Raw genomic sequence first — 23,434 nt, 5'->3', positions numbered from 1 at the left:
CTCCACCTCCCTCCTCCTCCTTCTCTACTGCCCGGGAATCGTCAAGCTGCACGAGGAGCCTGAGCCAGCGGAGAGGGTAAGTATAATTCTTCTTTCTTTCTTTCTTTCTTTCTTTCTTTCTTTCTTTCTTTCTTTCTTTCTTTCTTTCTTTCTTTCTTTCTTTCTTTCTTTCTTTCTTTCTTCTCTTTCTTTGTTGGGACTGCCTGCCGCTATGTGTAAAAAGGGGGAATCTGCCTGCCGCTATGTGTAAAAAGGGGGAATCTGCCTGCCGCTATGTGTAAAAAGGGGGAATCTGCCTGCCGCTATGTGTAAAAAGGGGGAATCTGCCTGCAGCTATGTGTAAAAGGGGGGAATCTGCCTGCAGCTATGTGTTAAAAGGGGGAATCTGCCTGCAGCTATGTGTAAAAAGGGGGACTGCCTGCCGCAATGTGTAAAAAGGGGGAATCTGCCTGCCGCTATGTGTAAAAAGGGGGAATCTGCCTGCAGCTATGTGTAAAAAGGGGGACTGCCTGCCGCAATGTGTAAAAAGGGGGAATCTGCCTGCCGCAATGTGTAAAAAGGGGGAAGCTGCTTGCCGCAATGTGTAAAAAGGGGGAATCTGCTTGCCGCAATGTGTAACAAGGGGGAATCTGCCTGCCGTAATGTGTAACAAGGGGGATGCTGTCTGCCGTAATGTGTAACAAGGGCACGCTGTCTGCCATAATGTGTAACAAGGGCAAGCTGTCTGCTGTAATGTGTAACAAGGGCAAGCTGTCTGCTGTAATGTGTAAAAAGTGTACGATGTCTGCCATTATGTGTAACAAGGGCAGGCTGACTGCTGTTATGTGAAAAAAGTGTACGCTGTCTGCCGCTATGTTTAACAAGGGCAGGCTGTCTGCCGTTATGTGTAAAAAGTGTACGCTGTCTGCCGCTATGTTTAACAAGGGCAGGCTGTCTGCCGTTATGTGAAAAAAATGTACGCTGTCTGCCGCTATGTGTAACAAGGGCACACTGTCTGCCGTTGTGTAAAAAAGGGGGATGCTGTCTGCCGTAATGTGTAAAAAGGGGACGCTGTCTGCTGTAATGTGTAAAAAGAGGACGCTGTCTGCTGTAATGTGTAAAAAGAGGAATCTGTCCGCCGTAAGGTGTAAAAGGGTCTCTACCTGGTGTAGTGGTGCTACTGTGCGGCGTAATTTGAATAATGGAGACTACTGTGCACCGTTTTATGAATTGGTATTATTTTGTGGCCACACCCCTTAACCACGAAGCCACGCCACTATGTTTTTTTGCGCGCGCCTACGGCGCGCACTGCCCCTGTTTTGCATGCAGGGGTGGGGCTCCAATGCCGTTTCTTGCACACACTGCTAAAATGTCTAGTTACGGCACTGTTGCTAGGTATCCACTTCCCTGAGCAGGCCCCCCTCACCAGATCCTCTCCAGGGGTGAGGGGGTGGACTTGGATGGGATGGGGGGGGGGCCCAAGCCATTTTGTCGCACATGGGCCCACTGCTCGCTAGTTCAGCCACTGGGGGGCACGTCTAAAACTCTTCAGTCAGTTCTGGATTCATTCGGACCTGAACTCGTGGGTTTTACAAATAGTGTCCCAAGGGTACAAACTGGGGTTTCAAGAAGTTCCCCCTCACCGATTGTTCAAATCAGCCTTAGTCAGCAGGGAGAAGGTTTTTATTCAAGCCTCTTCGTGGTCCCGAAGCCGGACGGCTCAGTCAGACCAATCTTAAATCTGAAATCCCTTAATTTCTACCTAAAGAAATTCAATTTCAAGATGGAATCTCTCAGGGTAGTGATCTCCAGTCCGGGGGATAAAGGAGATTTCATGGTTTTGGTAGACATAAAGGATGCCTACTTACATGTTCCCATTTAGCCACTGCATCAAGCTACCTGAGGTTTGCAATTCAGGATTGTCATTACCAATTTCAGACGTTGCCGTTTGGTCTGTCCACGGTAGAGATGAGCGCCGGAAATTTTTCGGGTTTTGTGTTTTGGTTTTGGGTTCGGTTCCGCGGCCGTGTTTTGGGTTCGACCGCGTTTTGGCAAAACCTCACCGAATTTTTTTTGTCGGATTCGGGTGTGTTTTGGATTCGGGTGTTTTTTTCAAAAAACCCTAAAAAACAGCTTAAATCATAGAATTTGGGGGTAATTTTGATCCCAAAGTATTATTAACCTCAAAAAACATAATTTACACTCATTTTCAGCCTATTCTGAACACATCACACCTCACAATATTATTTTTAGTCCTAAAATTTGCACCGAGGTCGCTGTGTGAGTAAGATAAGCGACCCTAGTGGCCGACACAAACACCGGGCCCATCTAGGAGTGGCACTGCAGTGTCACGCAGGATGGCCCTTCCAAAAAACCCTCCCCAAACAGCACATGACGCAAAGAAAAAAAGAGGCGCAATGAGGTAGCTGACTGTGTGAGTAAGATTAGCGACCCTAGTGGCCGACACAAACACCGGGCACATCTAGGAGTGGCACTGCAGTGTCACGCAGGATGTCCCTTCCAAAAAACCCTCCCCAAACAGCACATGACGCAAAGAAAAAAAGAGGCGCAATGAGGTAGCTGTGTGAGTAAGATTAGCGACCCTAGTGGCCGACACAAACACCGGGCCCATCTAGGAGTGGCACTGCAGTGTCACGCAGGATGTCCCTTCCAAAAAACCCTCCCCAATCAGCACATGATGCAAAGAAAAAGAAAAGAAAAAAGAGGTGCAAGATGGAATTATCCTTGGGCCCTCCCACCCACCCTTATGTTGTATAAACAAAACAGGACATGCACACTTTAACCAACCCATCATTTCAGTGACAGGGTCTGCCACACGACTGTGACTGATATGACGGGTTGGTTTGGACCCCCCCCAAAAAAGAAGCAATTAATCTCTCCTTGCACAAACTGGCTCTACAGAGGCAAGATGTCCACCTCATCTTCACCCTCCGATATATCACCGTGTACATCCCCCTCCTCACAGATTATCAATTCGTCCCCACTGGAATCCACCATCTCAGCTCCCTGTGTACTTTGTGGAGGCAATTGCTGCTGGTCAATGTCTCCGCGGAGGAATTGATTATAATTCATTTTAATGAACATCATCTTCTCCACATTTTCTGGATGTAACCTCGTACGCCGATTGCTGACAAGGTGAGCGGCGGCACTAAACACTCTTTCGGAGTACACACTTGTGGGAGGGCAACTTAGGTAGAATAAAGCCAGTTTGTGCAAGGGCCTCCAAATTGCCTCTTTTTCCTGCCAGTATAAGTACGGACTGTGTGACGTGCCTACTTGGATGCGGTCACTCATATAATCCTCCACCATTCTATCAATGTTGAGAGAATCATATGCAGTGACAGTAGACGACATGTCCGTAATCGTTGTCAGGTCCTTCAGTCCGGACCAGATGTCAGCATCAGCAGTCGCTCCAGACTGCCCTGCATCACCGCCAGCGGGTGGGCTCGGAATTCTGAGCCTTTTCCTCGCACCCCCAGTTGCGGGAGAATGTGAAGGAGGAGATGTTGACAGGTCGCGTTCCGCTTGACTTGACAATTTTGTCACCAGCAGGTCTTTCAACCCCAGCAGACCTGTGTCTGCCGGAAAGAGAGATCCAAGGTAGGCTTTAAATCTAGGATCGAGCACGGTGGCCAAAATGTAGTGCTCTGATTTCAACAGATTGACCACCCGTGAATCCTTGTTAAGCGAATTAAGGGCTGCATCCACAAGTCCCACATGCCTAGCGGAATCGCTCCGTGTTAGCTCCTCCTTCAATGCCTCCAGCTTCTTCTGCAAAAGCCTGATGAGGGGAATGACCTGACTCAGGCTGGCAGTGTCTGAACTGACTTCACGTGTGGCAAGTTCAAAGGGCATCAGAACCTTGCACAACGTTGAAATCATTCTCCACTGCACTTGAGACAGGTGCATTCCACCTACTATATCGTGCTCAATTGTATAGGCTTGAATGGCCTTTTGCTGCTCCTCCAACCTCTGAAGCATATAGAGGGTTGAATTCCACCTCGTTACCACTTCTTGCTTCAGATGATGGCAGGGCAGGTTCAGTAGTTTTTGGTGGTGCTCCAGTTTTCTGTACGTGGTGCCTGTACGCCGAAAGTGTCCCGCAATTCTTCTGGCCACCGACAGCATCTCTTGCACGCCCCTGTCGTTTTTTAAAAAATTCTGCACCACCAAATTCAAGGTATGTGCAAAACATGGGACGTGCTGGAATTGGCCCAGATTTAATGCACACACAATATTGCTGGCGTTGTCCGATGCCACAAATCCACAGGAGAGTCCAATTGGGGTAAGCCATTCCGCGATGATCTTCCTCAGTTGCCGTAAGAGGTTTTCAGCTGTGTGCGTATTCTGGAAAGCGGTGATACAAAGCGTAGCCTGCCTAGGAAAGAGTTGGCGTTTGCGAGATGCTGCTACTGGTGCCGCCGCTGCTGTTCTTGCGGCGGGAGTCCATACATCTACCCAGTGGGCTGTCACAGTCATATAGTCCTGACCCTGCCCTGCTCCACTTGTCCACATGTCCGTGGTTAAGTGGACATTGGGTACAGCTGCATTTTTTAGGACACTGGTGACTCTTTTTCTGAGGTCTGTGTACATTTTCGGTATCGCCTGCCTAGAGAAATGGAACCTAGATGGTATTTGGTACCGGGGACACAGTACCTCCAACAAGTCTCTAGTTGGCTCTGCAGTAATGATGGATACCGGAACCACGTTTCTCACCACCCAGGATGCCAAGGCCTCAGTTATCCGCTTTGCAGTAGGATGACTGCTGTGATATTTCATCTTCCTCGCAAAGGACTGTTGAACAGTCAATTGCTTACTGGAAGTAGTACAAGTGGGCTTACGACTTCCCCTCTGGGATGACCATCGACTCCCAGCGGCAACAACAGCAGCGCCAGCAGCAGTAGGCGTTACACGCAAGGATGCATCGGAGGAATCCCAGGCAGGAGAGGACTCGTCAGACTTGCCAGTGACATGGCCTGCAGGACTATTGGCATTCCTGGGGAAGGAGGAAATTGACACTGAGGGAGTTGGTGGGGTGGTTTGCGTGAGCTTGGTTACAAGAGGAAGGGATTTACTGGTCAGTGGACTGCTTCCGCTGTCACCCAAAGTTTTTGAACTTGTCACTGACTTATTATGAATGCGCTGCAGGTGACGTATAAGGGAGGATGTTCCGAGGTGGTTAACGTCCTTACCCCTACTTATTACAGCTTGACAAAGGGAACACACGGCTTGACACCTGTTGTCCGCATTTCTGGTGAAATACCTCCACACCGAAGAGCTGATTTTTTTGGTATTTTCACCTGGCATGTCAACGGCCATATTCCTCCCACGGACAACAGGTGTCTCCCCGGGTGCCTGACTTAAACAAACCACCTCACCATCAGAATCCTCCTGGTCAATTTCCTCCCCAGCGCCAGCAACACCCATATCCTCCTCATCCTGGTGTACTTCAACACTGACATCTTCAATCTGACTATCAGGAACTGGACTGCGGGTGCTCCTTCCAGCACTTGCAGGGGGCATGCAAATAGTGGAAGGCGCATGCTCTTCACGTCCAGTGTTGGGAAGGTCAGGCATCGCAAACGACACAATTGGACTCTCCTTGTGGATTTGGGATTTCAAAGAACGCACAGTTCTTTGCGGTGCTTTTGCCAGCTTGAGTCTTTTCAGTTTTCTAGCGAGAGGCTGAGTGCTTCCATCCTCATGTGAAGCTGAACCACTAGCCATGAACATAGGCCAGGGCCTCAGCCGTTCCTTGCCACTCCGTGTGGTAAATGGCATATTGGCAAGTTTACGCTTCTCCTCCGACAATTTTATTTTAGGTTTTGGAGTCCTTTTTTTTCTGATATTTGGTGTTTTGGATTTGACATGCTCTGTACTATGACATTGGGCATCGGCCTTGGCAGACGACGTTGCTGGCATTTCATCGTCTCGGCCATGACTAGTGGCAGCAGCTTCAGCACGAGGTGGAAGTGGATCTTGATCTTTCCCTAATTTTGGAACCTCAACTTTTTTGTTCTCCATATTTTATAGGCAGAACTAAAAGGCACCTCAGGTAAACAATGGAGATGGATGGATTGGATACTAGTATACAATTATGGACGGACTGCCACGGTTAGGTGGTATAAAAAAACCACGGTTAGGTGGTATATATTATAATAATAATACAATTATGGATGGACGGACTGCCTGCCGACTGCCGACACAGAGGTAGCCACAGCCGTGAACTACCGCACTGTACACTGGTTGATAAAGAGATAGTAGTATACTCGTAACAACTAGTATGACACTATGACGACGGTATAAAGAATGAAAAAAAAACCACGGTTAGGTGGTATATATTATAATAATAATACAATTATGGATGGACGGACTGCCTGCCGACTGCCGACACAGAGGTAGCCACAGCCGTGAACTACCGCACTGTACACTGGTTGATAAAGAGATAGTAGTATACTCGTAACAACTAGTATGACACTATGACGACGGTATAAAGAATGCAAAAAAAACCACAGTTAGGTGGTATATATTATAATAATAATACAATTATGGATGGACGGACTGCCTGCCGACTGCCGACACAGAGGTAGCCACAGCCGTGAACTACCGCACTGTACACTGGTTGATAAAGAGATAGTAGTATACTCGTAACAACTAGTATGACACTATGACGGTATAAAGAATGAAAAAAAAACCACGGTTAGGTGGTATATATTATAATAATAATAATACAATTATGGATGGACGGACTGCCTGCCGACTGCCGACACAGAGGTAGCCACAGCCGTGAACTACCGCACTGTACACTGGTTGATAAAGAGATAGTAGTATACTCGTAACAATTAGGATGACACTATGACGGTATAAAGAATGAAAAAAAAACCACGGTTAGGTGGTAGGTATATAATAATAAATAATACAATTCTGGTCGGACGGACTGCCTGCCGTGTGCCGACACAGAGGTAGCCACAGCCGTGAACTACCGCACTGTACACTGGTTGATAAAGAGATAGTAGTATACTCGTAACAATTAGGATGACACTATGACGGTATAAAGAATGAAAAAAAAACCACGGTTAGGTGGTAGGTATATAATAATAAATAATACAATTCTGGTCGGACGGACTGCCTGCCGTGTGCCGACACAGAGGTAGCCACAGCCGTGAACTACCGCACTGTACACTGGTTGATAAAGAGATAGTAGTATACTCGTAACAATTAGGATGACACTATGACGGTATAAAGAATGAAAAAAAAAACCACGGTTAGGTGGTAGGTATATAATAATAAATAATACAATTCTGGTCGGACGGACTGCCTGCCGTGTGCCGACACAGAGGTAGCCACAGCCGTGAACTACCGCACTGTACACTGGTTGATAAAGAGATAGTAGTATACTCGTAACAATTAGGATGACACTATGACGGTATAAAGAATGAAAAAAAAACCACGGTTAGGTGGTAGGTATATAATAATAAATAATACAATTCTGGTCGGACGGACTGCCTGCCGTGTGCCGACACAGAGGTAGCCACAGCCGTGAACTACCGCACTGTACACTGGTTGATAAAGAGATAGTAGTATACTCGTAACAATTAGGATGACACTATGACGGTATAAAGAATGAAAAAAAAACCACGGTTAGGTGGTAGGTATATAATAATAAATAATACAATTCTGGTCGGACGGACTGCCTGCCGTGTGCCGACACAGAGGTAGCCACAGCCGTGAACTACCGCACTGTACACTGGTTGATAAAGAGATAGTAGTATACTCGTAACAATTAGGATGACACTATGACGGTATAAAGAATGAAAAAAAAACCACGGTTAGGTGGTAGGTATATAATAATAAATAATACAATTCTGGTCGGACGGACTGCCTGCCGTGTGCCGACACAGAGGTAGCCACAGCCGTGAACTACCGCACTGTACACTGGTTGATAAAGAGATAGTAGTATACTCGTAACAATTAGGATGACACTATGACGGTATAAAGAATGAAAAAAAAACCACGGTTAGGTGGTAGGTATATAATAATAAATAATACAATTCTGGTCGGACGGACTGCCTGCCGTGTGCCGACACAGAGGTAGCCACAGCCGTGAACTACCGCACTGTACACTGGTTGATAAAGAGATAGTAGTATACTCGTAACAATTAGGATGACACTATGACGGTATAAAGAATGAAAAAAAAACCACGGTTAGGTGGTAGGTATATAATAATAAATAATACAATTCTGGTCGGACGGACTGCCTGCCGTGTGCCGACACAGAGGTAGCCACAGCCGTGAACTACCGCACTGTACTGTGTCTGCTGCTAATATAGACTGGTTGATATTTAAAGAGATATTAGTAGTATACAACAATACTATACTGGTGGTCAGGCACTGGTCACCACTCCTGCAGCAAAAGTGTGCACTGTTAATTAATATAATTGTACTCCTGGCTCCTGCTAACAACCTGCAGTGCTCCCCAGTCTCCCCCACAATTAATTATAAGCTTTTAATTTATACATTGATGACTGTGCAGCACACTGGGCTGAGCTGAGTGCACACAGACTGAGTCACACTGTGTGACTGACTGTGCTGTGTATCGTTTTTTTTTTCAGGCAGAGAACGGATATAGCAGAGAGAAGTGAACGGATATATTATATTAAATAAAAGTTAACTAGCAACTGCACTGGTCACTGACTGTGGTAAACTAACTCTGTCTGCGACTCTGCACAATCTCTCTCTATCTAATCTATCTATCTCTATTCTAATGGAGAGGACGCCAGACACGTCCTCTCCCTATCAATCTCAATGCACGAGTGAAAATGGCGGCGACGCGCGGCTCCTTATATAGAATCCGAGTCTCGCGAGAATCCGACAGCGTCATGATGACGTTCGGGCGCGCTCGGGTTAACCGAGCAAGGCGGGAAGATCCGAGTCGCTCGGACCCGTGGAAAAAAAAGTGAAGTTCGTGCGGGTTCGGATTCAAAGAAACCGAACCCGCTCATCTCTAGTCCACGGCTCCGAGGATTTTCACCAGGGTGATGGCGGAAATGATGGTTCTCCTTCGCAAGCAAGGAGTCACAATTATCCCGTACTTGGATGATCTCCTGATAAAGGCGAGATCCCGGTACCAGTTGGTGCAAAACATCTACTCTCCCTGACAGTTCTTTAACAACATGGTTGGCTCCTAAACTTGCCAAAATCGCAGTTGGTCCTAATGACGCGGTTGTTGTTTTTGGGAGTGATACTGGACACAGAAGAGGTTTTCTTCTAGTGGAATGGCTCTGGAGATCCAGAGTCTGGTCAAACAAATTCTGAAACCAGCAAGAGTGTTAATCCATCAATGCATTCGGTTGCTGGGGAAGATGGTTGCGGCCTACGAGGCCATTCAGTTTGGCAGGCTCCATGCCAGAGTGTTCCAGTGGGACCTGTTGGACAAGTGGTCCGGATCCCACCTACACATGCACCGGAGGATAATCCTGTCTTCCAAGACCAGAATCTCACTCCATTGGTGGCTGCACAGTTCTCACCACCTAGAGGGGCGATGGTTTGGGATCCAGGACGGGATCCTAGGGACCACGGATGCAACCCTCCGAGGCTGGGGAGCAGTCACACAGGGGGAAAACATCCAAGGAAGATGGTCAAGTCAGGAAAGTTGTCTCCACATAAATGTTCTGGAGTTAAGGGCCATTTAATAACTGCAGACACAGTACGCACTGGGACGGGTGCCCAGCATCCTCTACGGAATAAGAGAAAAGGATTTACCAGTAGGTATTAAAATCCTATTTTCTCTAACGTCCTAGAGGATGCTGGGGACTCCGTAAGGACCATGGGGATAGACGGGCTCCGCAGGAGACATGGGCACTTTAAGAAAGACTTTAGTTCTGGGTGTGCACTGGCTCCTCCCTCTATGCCCCTCCTCCAGACCTCAGTTTGATACTGTGCCCAGTGGAGACTGGGTGCTTTTCAGGAGCTCTCCTGAGCTTTCTGACAGAAAGTATTTTGTTAGGTTTTTAATTTTCAGGGAGCACTGCTGGCAACAGACTCCCTCATCGAGGGACTGAGGGGAGAGAAGCAGCCCTACTCTCTGAGTTGCAAGGTCCTGCTTCTTAGGCTACTGGACACCATTAGCTCCAGATGGATTGGTACGCAGGATCTCACCCTCGCCGTCCGTCCCAGAGCCGCGCCGCCGACCCCCTCGCAGAGCCGGAAGATAGAAGCCGGGTGAGTATGAGAAGAAAAGAAGACTTCAGAGGCGGCAGAAGACTTCATGATCTTCACTGAGGTAATGCACAGCACTGCAGCTGTGTGCCTTTGCTCCCATACACCTCACATACTCCGGTCACTGTAAGGGTGCAGGGCGCAGGGGGGGCGCCCTGGGCAGCAATATAAACCTCTTTCGCAAAAATATAACATATATACAGCTGGGCACTGTATAAATGTATGAGCCCCCACCAATTTTACAGTTTAAGCGGGACAGAAGCCCGCCTCCGAGGGGGCGGGGCTTCTCCCTCAGCACTCACCAGCGCCATTTTTTCTCCACAGCACCGCTGAGAGGAAGCTCCCCGGACTCTACCCTGCTTATACCACGTTAGACAAGAGGGTTGAAAAGAGGGGGGGGGGGGGGGCACATAATTCGCAAATTACATACAGCAGCACTACTGGGCAAACATTAAGTTACTGTTTTATTCCTGGGTTATATAGCGCTGGGGTGTGTGCTGGCATACTCCCTCTCTGTCTCTCCAAAGGGCCTTGTGGGGAAACTGTCTTCAGAAAAAGCATTCCCTGTGTGTGTGGTGTGTCGGTACACGTGTGTCGACATGTCTGAGGAAGAAGGCTATATTAGAGAGGAGCGGGAGCAAATGAATGTGGTTTCTCTGCCGACAGCTGATTGGATGGATATGTGGAATGTTTTAAATGCTAGTGTAAACTCATTGCACAAAAGATTAGACAAGGCAGAAGCTTTGGGACAGTCAGGGTCTCAACCCATGCCTGATCCTATGTTGCAGGGACTGTCAGGGTCTCATAAGCGCCCACTATCCCAGTTTGTTGACACAGATACCGACACGGATTCTGACTCCAGTGTCGATTACGATGATGCAAAGTTACAGCCAAAATTGGCAAAATCCATTCGATTTATGATTATGGCAATAAAAGATGGTTTGCACATCACAGAGTAACCCCCTGTCGCTGACAAGAGGGTACATATGTACAAGGGAAAGAAGCCTGAGGTAACCTTGCCCCCCTCACACGAGCTGAACGAGTTATGTAAAAAAGCTTGGAAATCTCCAGATAAAAGACTGCAGATTTCCAAAAGGAATCTTATGGCGTATCCTTTCCCATCAACGGATAGGTTACGATGGGAATCCTCCCCTAGGGTGGACAAAGCATTAACACGCTTATCCAAGAAGGTAGCCCTCCCGTCCCAGGATACGGCTACCCTCAAAGAGTGTGCTGACCGCAAACAGGAGATTACCCTGAAGTCCATTTATACACATTCAGGTACCTTACTCAGACCGGCAATTGCGTCGACCTGGGTGTGTAGTGCTGTAGCGGCATGGACAAATGCCTTATCTGAGGGGATGGATAGCCTAGACAAGGATACTATTTTATTGACCCTGGGGCATATAAGAGATGCTGTCCTATATATGTGTGTATGCAAACTACCGGTGGTGCTGCAGGGCCCACACCCTTTTACTTGTCTTGTAGAGCCCAGCTGCTGCAAGAAATCAGCTTGAATGCTTCAGGGGCTTGGGCATGGCCAACATGAGCCCCACACCGAAGGAGGGTGGGGGTGTCTATTGCAAACTTGGGGTTATCCAAGCGCCGCAAAAGACCGCCATGCCCCGCATGCCCCTTTTCTCTTTTCATATACAGATGAGGGTTCCAGCCAACTTTGGCCCACTGCTTGGATGACATCACTGAATGCAAATCCGTCTGCTGCAGACCTTCCCCCAGGAATGCTTGCAATAGTTGTTGCATATGGTTTAATGTCTGAGGGTGCTTCAGTATTAGGCAGCCTTCCGCCCTCCCATGTTCATCTGAAAAGATGTGGTCTCCCTGCAGTTGTTGTCCCCAGACGAGAGTTCCCTTGTGCTTCCTCAGTTAAATCTCCTTAACTTGACGAGGGTGTGCCCGAGCAGCCGCCCTCCCCAGCCCTTTCCCAACACATACTTATCTTGCATATGAGATCTCTTGATCATGAAGATAGTTCTCACAGGTTGAGGTTCATCCTGGCCCCGCTCCCCGCTGGAGAGCGCTGATGGGGACAGCAGCGGGGCTTCAGCAGCAGGGTGAGTATGTGTGGCCAGAGACCTCCCTTCCCATGTGCAGGCCTGCAGAGTGTGCCGCGCAGGATGGGGCATGTGACACTCTCCCTCCCTGGGGCTCTTCCAGATGTAGCTCCTCAGCAGTATTTTTCCCGGGCTGCGCGGCGCTCTCCCCGACTGGCATCCGCCCTGGAACACTGCCTTCCTCAACGCAACATCAGCAGGGGGCCCGGGCCTCATCACCTTCCCAGGTCTTTCTCATGTATGTATCATGTATGTGAGTGTGATATATGTATGAATTATATATGTTTGTGATATATATATATATATATCTATCTATCTATCTATCTATCTATCGTATGTGTGTGTATATATGTATCTATCTATCATGTATGTATGTATGTATCTATCTTGTATGTATGTGTTCTATCTATCTATCTATCTATCGTGTGTGTGATATATGTATGTATCTATCATGTATGTGTTATATGTATGTATCACACCTTCCTCTATACATATACATACATACATACATACATACACACACCTATATCTGTACGTACACTGACATACACACACCAACATCTATACATAAACACGCTGACCCCTAAACGTACACCAACGTACCCACATGTGAATCTATACATACATGTGCTGACACCTGGACATACACTGATGTACCCACACCTAACATCTATACATACACATGCTAACAACTGGACGTATACAGACGTACCCACATTTGCATCCATGCATATATAGATGTAGGTGTGTGTACGTCAGTGTACGTCCAGGTGTCAACGCGTGTATGTATAGATGCAGGTGTGGGTACGTCTGTGTATGTCCAGGTGTCAGAATGTGTATGTATAGATGCAGGTGTGGGAACGTCAGTGTAGGTTCAGGTGTCAGCGCGTGTATGTATAGATGCAGGTGCTTGTATGTCCAGATGTCAGTGCATGTATGTATAGATGCAAGTGTGGGTACGTCGGTGTATGTCCATTTGTCAGCGCGTGTATATATAGATGCAGGTGCTTGTATGTTGGTGTATGTCCAGGTGTCAGCATGTGTATGTATAGATGCAGGTGTGGGAATGTTGGTGTATGTCCAGGTGTCAGGGCGTGTATGTATGGATATTAGGTGTGGGTACATCAGTGTATGCCCAGGTGTTAGCGCATGTATGTATAGATGCATGGTATCTCCTATGCAAAATAAGTATGACTTGGGATAGAGCTGGGGAGGGCCGCTGCTCAGGCACATCTCTGTCAAGTAAAGGAGATTCAACTGAGGCAGCACAAGGGAACTCTCATCTGGGGACAACAACTGCAGGGAGAACACATATTTTCAGATGAACATGGGAGGGCAGAAGGCTGCCTAATACTGAAGCACCCCCAAACAACAAACCAAATGCAACAACTAGTGCAAGCATTCCTGGGGGAAGGCCTGCAGCAGATGGATTTGCATATGGTGATGTCATCCAAGCAGTGGGTCAAAGTTGGCTTCAACCCTCGTCTGCATATGAAAAGAGAAAAGGGGCGTGCAGGGCATGGCGGCCTTTTGCGGCGCTTGGATGACCCCTAGTTCGCATTAAACACCTCCACCCTCCTTCGGTGTGGGGCTATGCCCCAGCCCCTGAAGCATTCAAGCTGATTTCTTGCAGCAGCTGGGCACTGTAACAGCTCCAGAGCTGCTCTGTAAGGCAAGTAAAAGGGTGTGGGCCCTGCAGCACTACCTGTAGTTTGCATTGTGCGTTGGAAGGCACAAAGTAAGCAGACGGGAGAAGTCAGGATAGTGCGCAAGGGCATAGAAGGGAACAACTCAAGAAAAGAGAAGTGGAAACAGACAGCAAACTAGGCTGGAGAGAGACCTGAGACAAAGAGATCTGAATTATTCGAGAGCCGACCAGGGGAAACACAAATTATGCAGTCAAGTGTCCAACATTTGGGGAAACCGCATGAGCAGCACACCCAGAGTGCAATGGGTGAGCCTTGCCCTGGGAGAAGCACCTTCATGATCATAGTATCTCACCTGGCAGGTAAATAGGAGTTGGGCTAGAGCTGGGGAGGGTCGCTGCTCGGGCACCCCCCTGTCAAGTGAAGGAGATCCAACTGAGGCAGCACATGGAAACTCTCGAAAGAAGAACAAGGCTAGAGGAAGATCTGAGACAAATAAATCTGACTTTTACCAGAGCTGACCAGAGGAAAGCACAAACACAGTCCCCCACTACCACAAATAATGCAGTCGAGTTTCCCACATTTGGGGAAATCACAGGGGTCAGCATACCCAGAATGCAATGAATGAACCTCACCCTGGGAGAACAATCTTCATGACCATGGTATCTCCTATGCAAAATAAGTATGATTTGGGATAGGGCTGGGGAGGGCCGCTGCTCAGGCACATCTCTGTCAAGAATTTATAAAGTCTATACATATATATAACCAAATGTCAATATATATATATAGAACCCAGCGCTCCTATCAAAACGTATCTATTTCACCAATTTGTTGCTTATTTAATCTTTATACATCTATTAATTTTCACCATATATTATAAAATGCTGCTCCCATAGGTAGTACTGTTCTACCAATAATAAACCAAATTTTAAAGATAATCACACTTGTTATCAAGGGAGCGCAAAAAATAAAATGTACAAGCTCTTTATTTTTAAAAAATATATATAGACAGAAGAAACCCACATTCAATAAAATACAATGGAGTCAACATATATAGGCACCACTATCCATATCTAAATGTAATCAGGATCTATTTCATATTGCCCTTGATGACAACGGAATGTTTATTAAAGTGTCCAAAAAATCCTCCTGGATACAGCTGTTGTAATTTAATCGTTACTTTCCAATTGTAATTGATACATTAAATTCCTTCTTGTGGATGAACAGCAACAGTTGTAACCAACGCCTCTTATTTACTGCAGTTAAAGTTCATATGTAACTCACGTGAGTAATGAAAGAAAACAGGGGGAGAGCGCTGTGATGGTTGGTGAAACACAGCGGTATGCTACGACCCCCGTTAACCGTGGCTGGATCTTATTGGCACTCGCGGTCGGGATATTTCTCCCTGCCGTGGGGTAGAGACCTCCTTTTGCTCGGTCTCAAATTGCTTTTTCCCCTTCACCGCTGTCTTTACATCAGACGTCCGCCGTGATGTAGCTCGTTCATGAACGGGCTTATATCTCAGCAATCAGAGTGTCCGGTAATCACTTTCTCCGCTGTTATCCAAGAGCGGTTTCGTCAGAGGATACATCAGCAGCCTAGCAGGCTCTTTTTAAAATACACCGGACCAATAGCATTACTAATTAGTTGATTGGATACATACATGTACTAATTGGATGCATACATGTAATGACCCACATATGGAACAACTTTCTAATTGCAATTGCACATATAAAGGCATTTCATAATATAAAAATAAGCAACATGGTGATTAAAAATAATAATAAAATAAGCAACAAGGTGGTTTAAAAAATAACAGAAAATATATAATCTATATACAGATTAACCTATAATCTTTCAATCAATACCTCATATCTATAATCACATATACATAATTCAGAGACTCAGCACTAAGGATCCCCATTTACTTATATAAAACCTTTTAGGGTAACATAAATCCATGCCACTACTAAAGCAGTTCTTGTGGCGCAGGGGAAACATCACCTGCACTCTATGCAGCTAGTCCCATGTTTGAATCCAACCCGCTCAGCTTAACATCCATATTATTTATTTACTTTTAATGGGATCATTCTATCAATTCATTTTTACCTTTAATTTTTGTTAATATTATTTCTATATTTCATTATTTTAACCCCTGGAATAATTACATTGCTGTTTAAACAACAAAAAGAAATGAAGAAAAAATAAATATTAAACAGACAATTTAAGGATTCGAAGATTTAAATATTTAAAGATTTTAAAATTTAAAACAGGGAGGGGGGGGAGGGGGGCCTTTTGGGAGAAGGAGGGGAAAAAAAAATAGAAAAAAAAATATATATATATAGAACCAAGAGAAAGTGTAAAAAGAGGATGGAGGAAGAAATCTGATGTTCATCATTACTAGTGGATTTTACTAAAGAACTTTAAAGGAACACACACAACAGGATTATACAGTTTCATCCTAAGAGGAAAGCTGTTTCCAAAATAGCTACTTCTAATAATTTTGTTTATTTATTAAACATACAATAAATGGATATTCAATAAATAATATATTAGGTAAATCAATAGATAAAATCTTCAGAGACTGCCAATGTTGTTCAGTTCGATGCTCTCATTCAGACCATCAGGTGTAAGGGTACCCAAAGAAAAAATCCAAAATGCCTCCCTTGTCAAGTAAAGGAGATTCAACTGAGGCAGCACAAGGGAACTCTCATCTGGGGACAACAACTGCAGGGAGAACACATATTTTCAGATGAACATGGGAGGGCAGAAGGCTGCCTAATACTGAAGCACCCCCAAACAACAAACCAAATGCAACAACTAGTACAAGCATTCCTGGGGGAAGGCCTGCAGCAGATGGATTTGCATATGGTGATGTCATCCAAGCAGTGGGTCAAAGTTGGCTTCAACCCTCGTCTGCATATGAAAAGAGAAAAGGGGCGTGCAGGGCATGGCGGCCTTTTGCGGCGCTTGGATGACCCCTAGTTCGCATTAAACACCTCCACCCTACTTCGGTGTGGGGCTCATGTTGGCTATGCCCCAGCCCCTGAAGCATTCAAGCTGATTACTTGCAGCAGCTGGGCACTGTAATAGCTCCAGAGCTGCTCTGTAAGGCAACTAAAAGGGTGTGGGCCCTGCAGCACTACCTGTAGTTCGCATTGTGCGTTGGAAGGCACAAAGTAAGCAGACGGGAGAAGTCAAGATAGTGCGCAAGGGCATAGAAGGTAGTGGCTCAAGAAAAGAGAAGTGTAAACAGACAGCAAACTAGGCTGGAGAGAGACATGAGACAAAGAGATCTGAATTATACGAGAGCCGACCAGGGGAAACACAAATTATGCAGTCAAGTTTCCCACATTTGGGGATATCGCAGGAGCAGCACACCCAGAGTGCAATTGGTGAGCCTTGCCCTGGGAGAAGCACCTTCATGATCATAGTATCTCACCTGGCAGGTAAGTAGGAGTTGGGCTAGAGCTGGGGAGGGTCGCTGCTCGGGCACCCCCCTGTCAAGTGAAGGAGATCCAACTGAGGCAGCACAAGGGAACTCTCGAAAGAAGAACAAGGCTAGAGGAAGATCTGAGACAAAGAAATCTGACTTTTACCAGAGCTGACCAGAGGAAAGCACAAACACAGTCCCCCACTACCACAAATAATGCTGTCAAGTTTACCACATTTGGGGAAATAACAGGGGTCAGCATACCCAGAATGCAATAAATGAACCTCACCCTGGGAGAACAATCTTCATGACCATGGTATCTCCTATGCAAAATAAGTATGATTTGGGATAGGGCTGGAGAGGGCCGCTGCTCAGGCACATCTCTGTCAAGTAAAGGAGATGCAACTGAGGCAGCACAAGGGAACTCTCATCTGGGGACAACAACTGCAGGAGGTACACATATTTTCAGATGAACATGGGAGGGCAGAAGGCTGCCTAATACTGAAGCACCCCCAAACAACAAACCAAATGCAACAACTAGTGCAAGCATTCCTGGGGGAAGGCCTGCAGCAGATGGATTTGCATATGGTGATGTCATCCAAGCAGTGGGTCAAAGTTGGCTTCAACCCTCGTCTGCATATGAAAAGATAAAATTGGCATGCAGGGCATGGCGGCCTTTTGCGGTGCTTGGATGACCCCTAGTTCGCATTAAACACCTCCACCCTCCTTCGGTGTGGGGCTCATGATGGCTATGCCCCAGCCCCTGAAGCATTCAAGCTGATTTCTTGCAGCAGCTGGGCACTGTAACAGCTCCAGAGCTGCTCTGTAAGGCAAGTAAAAGGGTGTGGGCCCTGCAGCACTACCTGTAGTTTGCATTGTGCGTTGGAAGGCACAAAGTAAGCAGACGGGAGAAGTCAGGATAGTGCGCAAGGGCATAGAAGGGAGCAACTCAAGAAAAGAGAAGTGGAAACAGACAGCAAATTAGGCTGGAGAGAGACCTGAGACAAAGAGATCTGAATTATACGAGAGCCGACCAGGTGAAACACAAATTATGCAGTCAAGTGTCCAACATTTGGGGAAACCGCAGGAGTAGCACACCCAGAGTGCAATGGGTGAGCCTTGCCCTGGGAGAACAATCTTCATGACCATGGTATCTCCTATGCAAAATAAGTATGATTTGGGATAGGGCTGGGGAGGGCCGCTGCTCAGGCACATCTCTGTCAAGTAAAGGCGATTCAACTGAGGCAGCACAAGGGAACTCTCATCTTGGGACAACAACTGCAGGGAGAACACATATTTTCAGATGAACATGGGAGGGCAGAAGGCTGCCTAATACTGAAGCACCCCCAAACAACAAACCAAATGCAACAACTAGTGCAAGCATTCCTGGGGAAGGCCTGCAGCAGATGGATTTGCATATGGTGATGTCATCCAAGCAGTGGGTCAAAGTTGGCTTCAACCCTCGTCTGCATATGAAAAGAAAAAAGGGATGTGCAGGGAATGGCGGCCTTTTGCGGCGCTTGGATGACCCCTAATTCGCATTAAACATCTCCACCCTCCTTCGGTGTGGGGCTCATGTTGGCTATGCCCCAGCCCCTGAAGCATTCAAGCTGATTTCTTGCAGCAGCTGGGCACTGTAACAGCTCCAGAGCTGCTCTGTAAAGCATGTAAAAGGGTGTGGGCCCTGCAGCACTACCTGTAGTTTGCATTGTGCGTTGGAAGGCACAAAGTAAGCAGACAGGAGAGGTCAGAATAGTGCGCAAGGGCATAGAAGGGAGCGGCTCAAGAAAAGAGAAGTGGAAACAGACAGCAAACTAGGCTGGAGAGAGACCTGAGACAAAGAGATCTGAATTATACGAGAGCCGACCAGGGGAAACACAAATTATGCAGTCAAGTTTCCCACATTTGGGGAAATCACAGGGGCAGCACACCCAGAGTGCAATGGGTGAGCCTTGCCCTGGGAGAAGCACCTACATGATCATAGTATCTCACCTGGCAGGTAAGTAGGAGTTGGGCTAGAGCTGGGGAGGGTCGCAGCTCGGGCACCCCCCTGTCAAGTGAAGGAGATCCAACTGAGTCAGCACAAGGGAACTCTCGAAAGAAGAACAAGGCTAGAGGAAGATCTGAGACAAAGAAATCTGACTTTTACCAGAGCTGACCAGAGGAAAGCACAAACACAGTCCCCCACTACCACAAATAATGCAGCCAAGTTTCCCACATTTGGGGAAATCACAGGGGTCAGCATACCCAGAATGCAATGAATGAACCTCAACCTGGGAGAACAATCTTCATGACCATGGTATCTCCTATGCAAAATAAGTATGATTTGGGATAGAGCTGGGGAGGGCCGCTGCTCAGGCACATCTCTGTCAAGTAAAGGAGATTCAACTGAGGCAGCACAAGGGAACTCTCATCTGGGGACAACAACTGCAGGGAGAACACATATTTTCAGATGAACATGGGAGGGCAGAAGGCTGCCTAATACTGAAGCACCCCCAAACAACAAACCAAATGCAACAACTAGTGCAAGCATTCCTGGGGGAAGGCCTGCAGCAGATGGATTTGCATATGGTGATGTCATCCAAGCAGTGGGTCAAAGTTGGCTTCAACCCTCGTCTGCATATGAAAAGAAAAAAGGGATGTGCAGGGCATGGCGGCCTTTTGCGGCGCTTGGATGACCCCTAATTCACATTAAACACCTCCACCCTCCTTCGGTGTGGGGCTCATGTTGGCTATGCCCCAGCCCCTGAAGCATTCAAGCTGTTTTCTTGCAGCAGCTGGGCACTGTAACAGCTCCAGAGCTGCTCTGTAAAGCATGTAAAAGGGTGTGGGCCCTGTAGCACTACCTGTAGTTTGCATTGACGTTGGAAGGCACAAAGTAAGCAGACAGGAGAGGTCATAATAGTGCGCAAGGGCATAGAAGGGAGCGGCTCAAGAAAAGAGAAGTGGAAACAGACAGCAAACTAGGCTGGAGAGAGACCTGAGACAAAGAGATCTGAATTATACGAGAGCCGACCAGGGGAAACACAAATTATGCAGTCAAGTTTCCCACATTTGGGGAAATCGCAAGAGCAGCACACCCAGAGTGCAATGGGTGAGCCTTGCCCTGGGAGAAGCACCTTCATGATCATAGTATCTCACCTGGCAGGTAAGTAGGAGTTGGGCTAGAGCTGGGTAGGGTCGCTGCTCGGGCACTTCCCTGTCAAGTGAAGGAGATCCAACTGAGTCAGCACAAGGGAACTCTCGAAAGAAGAACAAGGCTAGAGGAAGATCTGAGACAAATAAATCTGACTTTTACCAGAGCTGACCAGAGGAAAGCACAAACACAGTCCCCCACTACCACAAATAATGAAGTCGAGTTTCCCACATTTGGGGAAATCACAGGGGTCAGCATACCCAGAATGCAATGAATGAACCTCACCCTGGGATAACAGTCTTCATTACCATGATATCTCCTATGCAAAATAAGTATGATTTGGGATAGGGCTGGGGAGGGCCGCTGCTCAGGCACATCTCTGTCAAGTAAAGGAGATTCAACTGAGGCAGCACAAGGGAACTCTCATCTGGGGACAACAACTGCAGGGAGAACACATATTTTCAGATGAACATGGGAGGGCAGAAGGCTGCCTAATACTGAAGCACCCCCAAACAACAAACCAAATGCAACAACTAGTACAAGCATTCCTAGGGGAAGGTCTGCAGAAGACGGATTTGCATACAGTGATGTCATCCAAGCAGTGGGCCAAAGTTGGCTGGAACCCTCATCTGCATATGAAAAGAGAAAAGGGGTATGCAGTGAATGGCGGCCTTTTGCGGCGCTTGGATGACCCTTAGTTCGCATTAAACACCCCCACCCTCCTTCGGTGTGGGGCTCATGTTGGCAATGCCCCAGCCCCTGAAGCATTCAAGCTGATTTCTTGCAGCAGCTTGGCACTGTAACAGCTCCAGAGCTGCTCTGTAATGCAAGTAAAAGTTTGTGGGCCCTGCAGCACTACCTGTAGTTTGCATTGTGCATTGGAAGGCACAAAGTAAGCAGACAGGAGGAGAAGTCAGGATAGTGCACAAGGGTATAGAAGGGAGGGGCTCAAAAAAAAAGAAGTGGAAACAGACTGCAAACTAGGCTGGAGAGAGACCTGAGACAAAGAGATCTGAATTATATGAAAGCCGACCAGTGGAAACACAAATTATGCAGTCAAGTTTCCCACATTTGGGGAAATCACAGGGGCAGCACACCCAGAGTGCAATGGGTGAGCCTTGCCCTGGGAGAAGCACCTTCATGATCATAGTATCTCACCTGGCAGGTAAGTAGGAGTTGGGCTAGAGCTGGGGAGGGTCGCTGCTTGGGCACCCCCCTGTCAAGTAAAGGAGATCCAACTGAGGCAGCACAAGGGAACTCTCGAAAGAAGAACAAGGCTAGAGGAAGATCTGAGACAAATAAATCTGACTTTTACCAGAGCTGACCAGAGGAAAGCACAAACACAGTCCCCCACTACCACAAATAATGAAGTCGAGTTTCCCACATTTGGGGAAATCACAGGGGTCAGCATACCCAGAATGCAATGAATGAACCTCACCCTGGGATAACAGTCTTCATTACCATGATATCTCCTATGCAGAATAAGTATGATTTGGGATAGGGCTGGGGAGGGCCGCTGCTCAGGCACATCTCTGTCAAGTAAAGGAGATTCAACTGAGGCAGCACAAGGGAACTCTCATCTGGGGACAACAACTGCAGGGAGAACACATATTTTCAGATGAACATGGGAGGTCAGAAGGCTGCCTAATACTGAAGCACCCCCAAACAACAAACCAAATGCAACAACTAGTACAAGCATTCCTGGGGGAAGGTCTGCAGAAGACGGATTTGCATACAGTGATGTCATCCAAGCAGTGGGCCAAAGTTGGCTGGAACCCTCATCTGCATATGAAAAGAGAAAAGAGGTATGCAGTGAATGGCGGCCTTTTGCGGCGCTTGGATGACCCTTAGTTCGCATTAAACACCCCCACCCTCCTTCGGTGTGGGGCTCATGTTGGCAATGCCCCAGCCCCTGAAGCATTCAAGCTGATTTCTTGCAGCAGCTTGGCACTGTAACAGCTCCAGAGCTGCTCTGTAATGCAAGTAAAAGTTTGTGGGCCCTGCAGCACTACCTGTAGTTTGCATTGTGCATTGGAAGGCACAAAGTAAGCAGACAGGAGGAGAAGTCAGGATAGTGCACAAGGGTATAGAAGGGAGGGGCTCAAAAAAAAAGAAGTGGAAACAGACTGCAAACTAGGCTGGAGAGAGACCTGAGACAAAGAGATCTGAATTATATGAAAACCGACCAGTGGAAACACAAATTATGCAGTCAAGTTTCCCACATTTGGGGAAATCACAGGGGCAGCACACCCAGAGTGCAATGGGTGAGCCTTGCCCTGGGAGAAGCACCTTCATGATCATAGTATCTCACCTGGCAGGTAAGTAGGAGTTGGGCTAGAGCTGGGGAGGGTCGCTGCTTGGGCACCCCCCTGTCAAGTAAAGGAGATCCAACTGAGGCAGCACAAGGGAACTCTCGAAAGAAGAACAAGGCTAGAGGAAGATCTGAGACAAATAAATCTGACTTTTACCAGAGCTGACCAGAGGAAAGCACAAACACAGTCCCCCACTACCACAAATAATGCAGTCAAGTTTCCCACATTTGGGGAAATCACAGGGGTCAGCATACCCAGAATGCAATGAATTAACCTCACCCTGGGAGAACAATCTTCATGACCATGGTATCTCCTATGCAAAATAAGTATGATTTAGGATAGGGCTGGGGAGGGCCGCTGCTCAGGCACATCTCTGTCAAGTAAAGAAGATTCAACTGAGGCAGCACAAGGGAACTCTCATCTGGGGACAACAACTGCAGGGAGAACACATATTTTCAGATGAACATGGGAGGGCAGAAGGCTGCCTAATACTGAAGCACCCCCAAACAACAAACCAAATGCAACAACTAGTGCAAGCATTCCTGGGGGAAGGCCTGCAGCAGATGGATTTGCATATGGTGATATCATCCAAGCAGTGGGTCAAAGTTGGCTTCAAC

The 23,434-nt window shown here is 47.2% G+C and overlaps 13 non-coding genes across 13 annotated transcripts; all 13 read right to left on the bottom strand.

Moving 5' to 3' along the window:
- Positions 1-14,143: 14,143 nt before the first annotated feature.
- On the bottom strand, positions 14,144-14,306 carry LOC134953405 (U1 spliceosomal RNA). The gene has a single exon (XR_010185560.1). It is a non-coding gene; the product is annotated as a U1 spliceosomal RNA (small nuclear RNA).
- Positions 14,307-14,458: 152 nt separating this feature from the next.
- Positions 14,459-14,622, bottom strand: LOC134950354 (U1 spliceosomal RNA). Its single transcript, XR_010183288.1, has one exon. It is a non-coding gene; the product is annotated as a U1 spliceosomal RNA (small nuclear RNA).
- Positions 14,623-17,230: 2,608 nt separating this feature from the next.
- On the bottom strand, positions 17,231-17,393 carry LOC134952952 (U1 spliceosomal RNA). The gene has a single exon (XR_010185316.1). It is a non-coding gene; the product is annotated as a U1 spliceosomal RNA (small nuclear RNA).
- Positions 17,394-17,545: 152 nt separating this feature from the next.
- LOC134951738 (U1 spliceosomal RNA) lies at positions 17,546-17,709 on the bottom strand. Its single transcript, XR_010184423.1, has one exon. It is a non-coding gene; the product is annotated as a U1 spliceosomal RNA (small nuclear RNA).
- Positions 17,710-18,380: 671 nt separating this feature from the next.
- LOC134953085 (U1 spliceosomal RNA) lies at positions 18,381-18,543 on the bottom strand. Its single transcript, XR_010185419.1, has one exon. It is a non-coding gene; the product is annotated as a U1 spliceosomal RNA (small nuclear RNA).
- Positions 18,544-19,213: 670 nt separating this feature from the next.
- LOC134952538 (U1 spliceosomal RNA) lies at positions 19,214-19,376 on the bottom strand. Its single transcript, XR_010185040.1, has one exon. It is a non-coding gene; the product is annotated as a U1 spliceosomal RNA (small nuclear RNA).
- Positions 19,377-19,528: 152 nt separating this feature from the next.
- On the bottom strand, positions 19,529-19,692 carry LOC134951431 (U1 spliceosomal RNA). Its single transcript, XR_010184173.1, has one exon. It is a non-coding gene; the product is annotated as a U1 spliceosomal RNA (small nuclear RNA).
- Positions 19,693-20,362: 670 nt separating this feature from the next.
- On the bottom strand, positions 20,363-20,525 carry LOC134952290 (U1 spliceosomal RNA). The gene has a single exon (XR_010184848.1). It is a non-coding gene; the product is annotated as a U1 spliceosomal RNA (small nuclear RNA).
- A 152-nt stretch (positions 20,526-20,677) lies between these two features.
- Positions 20,678-20,841, bottom strand: LOC134951885 (U1 spliceosomal RNA). The gene has a single exon (XR_010184541.1). It is a non-coding gene; the product is annotated as a U1 spliceosomal RNA (small nuclear RNA).
- A 674-nt stretch (positions 20,842-21,515) lies between these two features.
- On the bottom strand, positions 21,516-21,678 carry LOC134952228 (U1 spliceosomal RNA). The gene has a single exon (XR_010184797.1). It is a non-coding gene; the product is annotated as a U1 spliceosomal RNA (small nuclear RNA).
- A 152-nt stretch (positions 21,679-21,830) lies between these two features.
- On the bottom strand, positions 21,831-21,994 carry LOC134951945 (U1 spliceosomal RNA). The gene has a single exon (XR_010184584.1). It is a non-coding gene; the product is annotated as a U1 spliceosomal RNA (small nuclear RNA).
- A 674-nt stretch (positions 21,995-22,668) lies between these two features.
- Positions 22,669-22,831, bottom strand: LOC134951967 (U1 spliceosomal RNA). Its single transcript, XR_010184600.1, has one exon. It is a non-coding gene; the product is annotated as a U1 spliceosomal RNA (small nuclear RNA).
- Positions 22,832-22,983: 152 nt separating this feature from the next.
- LOC134950594 (U1 spliceosomal RNA) lies at positions 22,984-23,147 on the bottom strand. The gene has a single exon (XR_010183487.1). It is a non-coding gene; the product is annotated as a U1 spliceosomal RNA (small nuclear RNA).
- Positions 23,148-23,434: the final 287 nt, after the last annotated feature.

The sequence above is a fragment of the Pseudophryne corroboree genome, chromosome 8 (assembly GCF_028390025.1).
Source record: "Pseudophryne corroboree isolate aPseCor3 chromosome 8, aPseCor3.hap2, whole genome shotgun sequence".
NCBI lineage: Eukaryota > Metazoa > Chordata > Amphibia > Anura > Myobatrachidae > Pseudophryne > Pseudophryne corroboree.
Note: the sequence above shows the minus strand (reverse complement) of the source record. Positions and strands in the feature narration are given on the sequence as shown.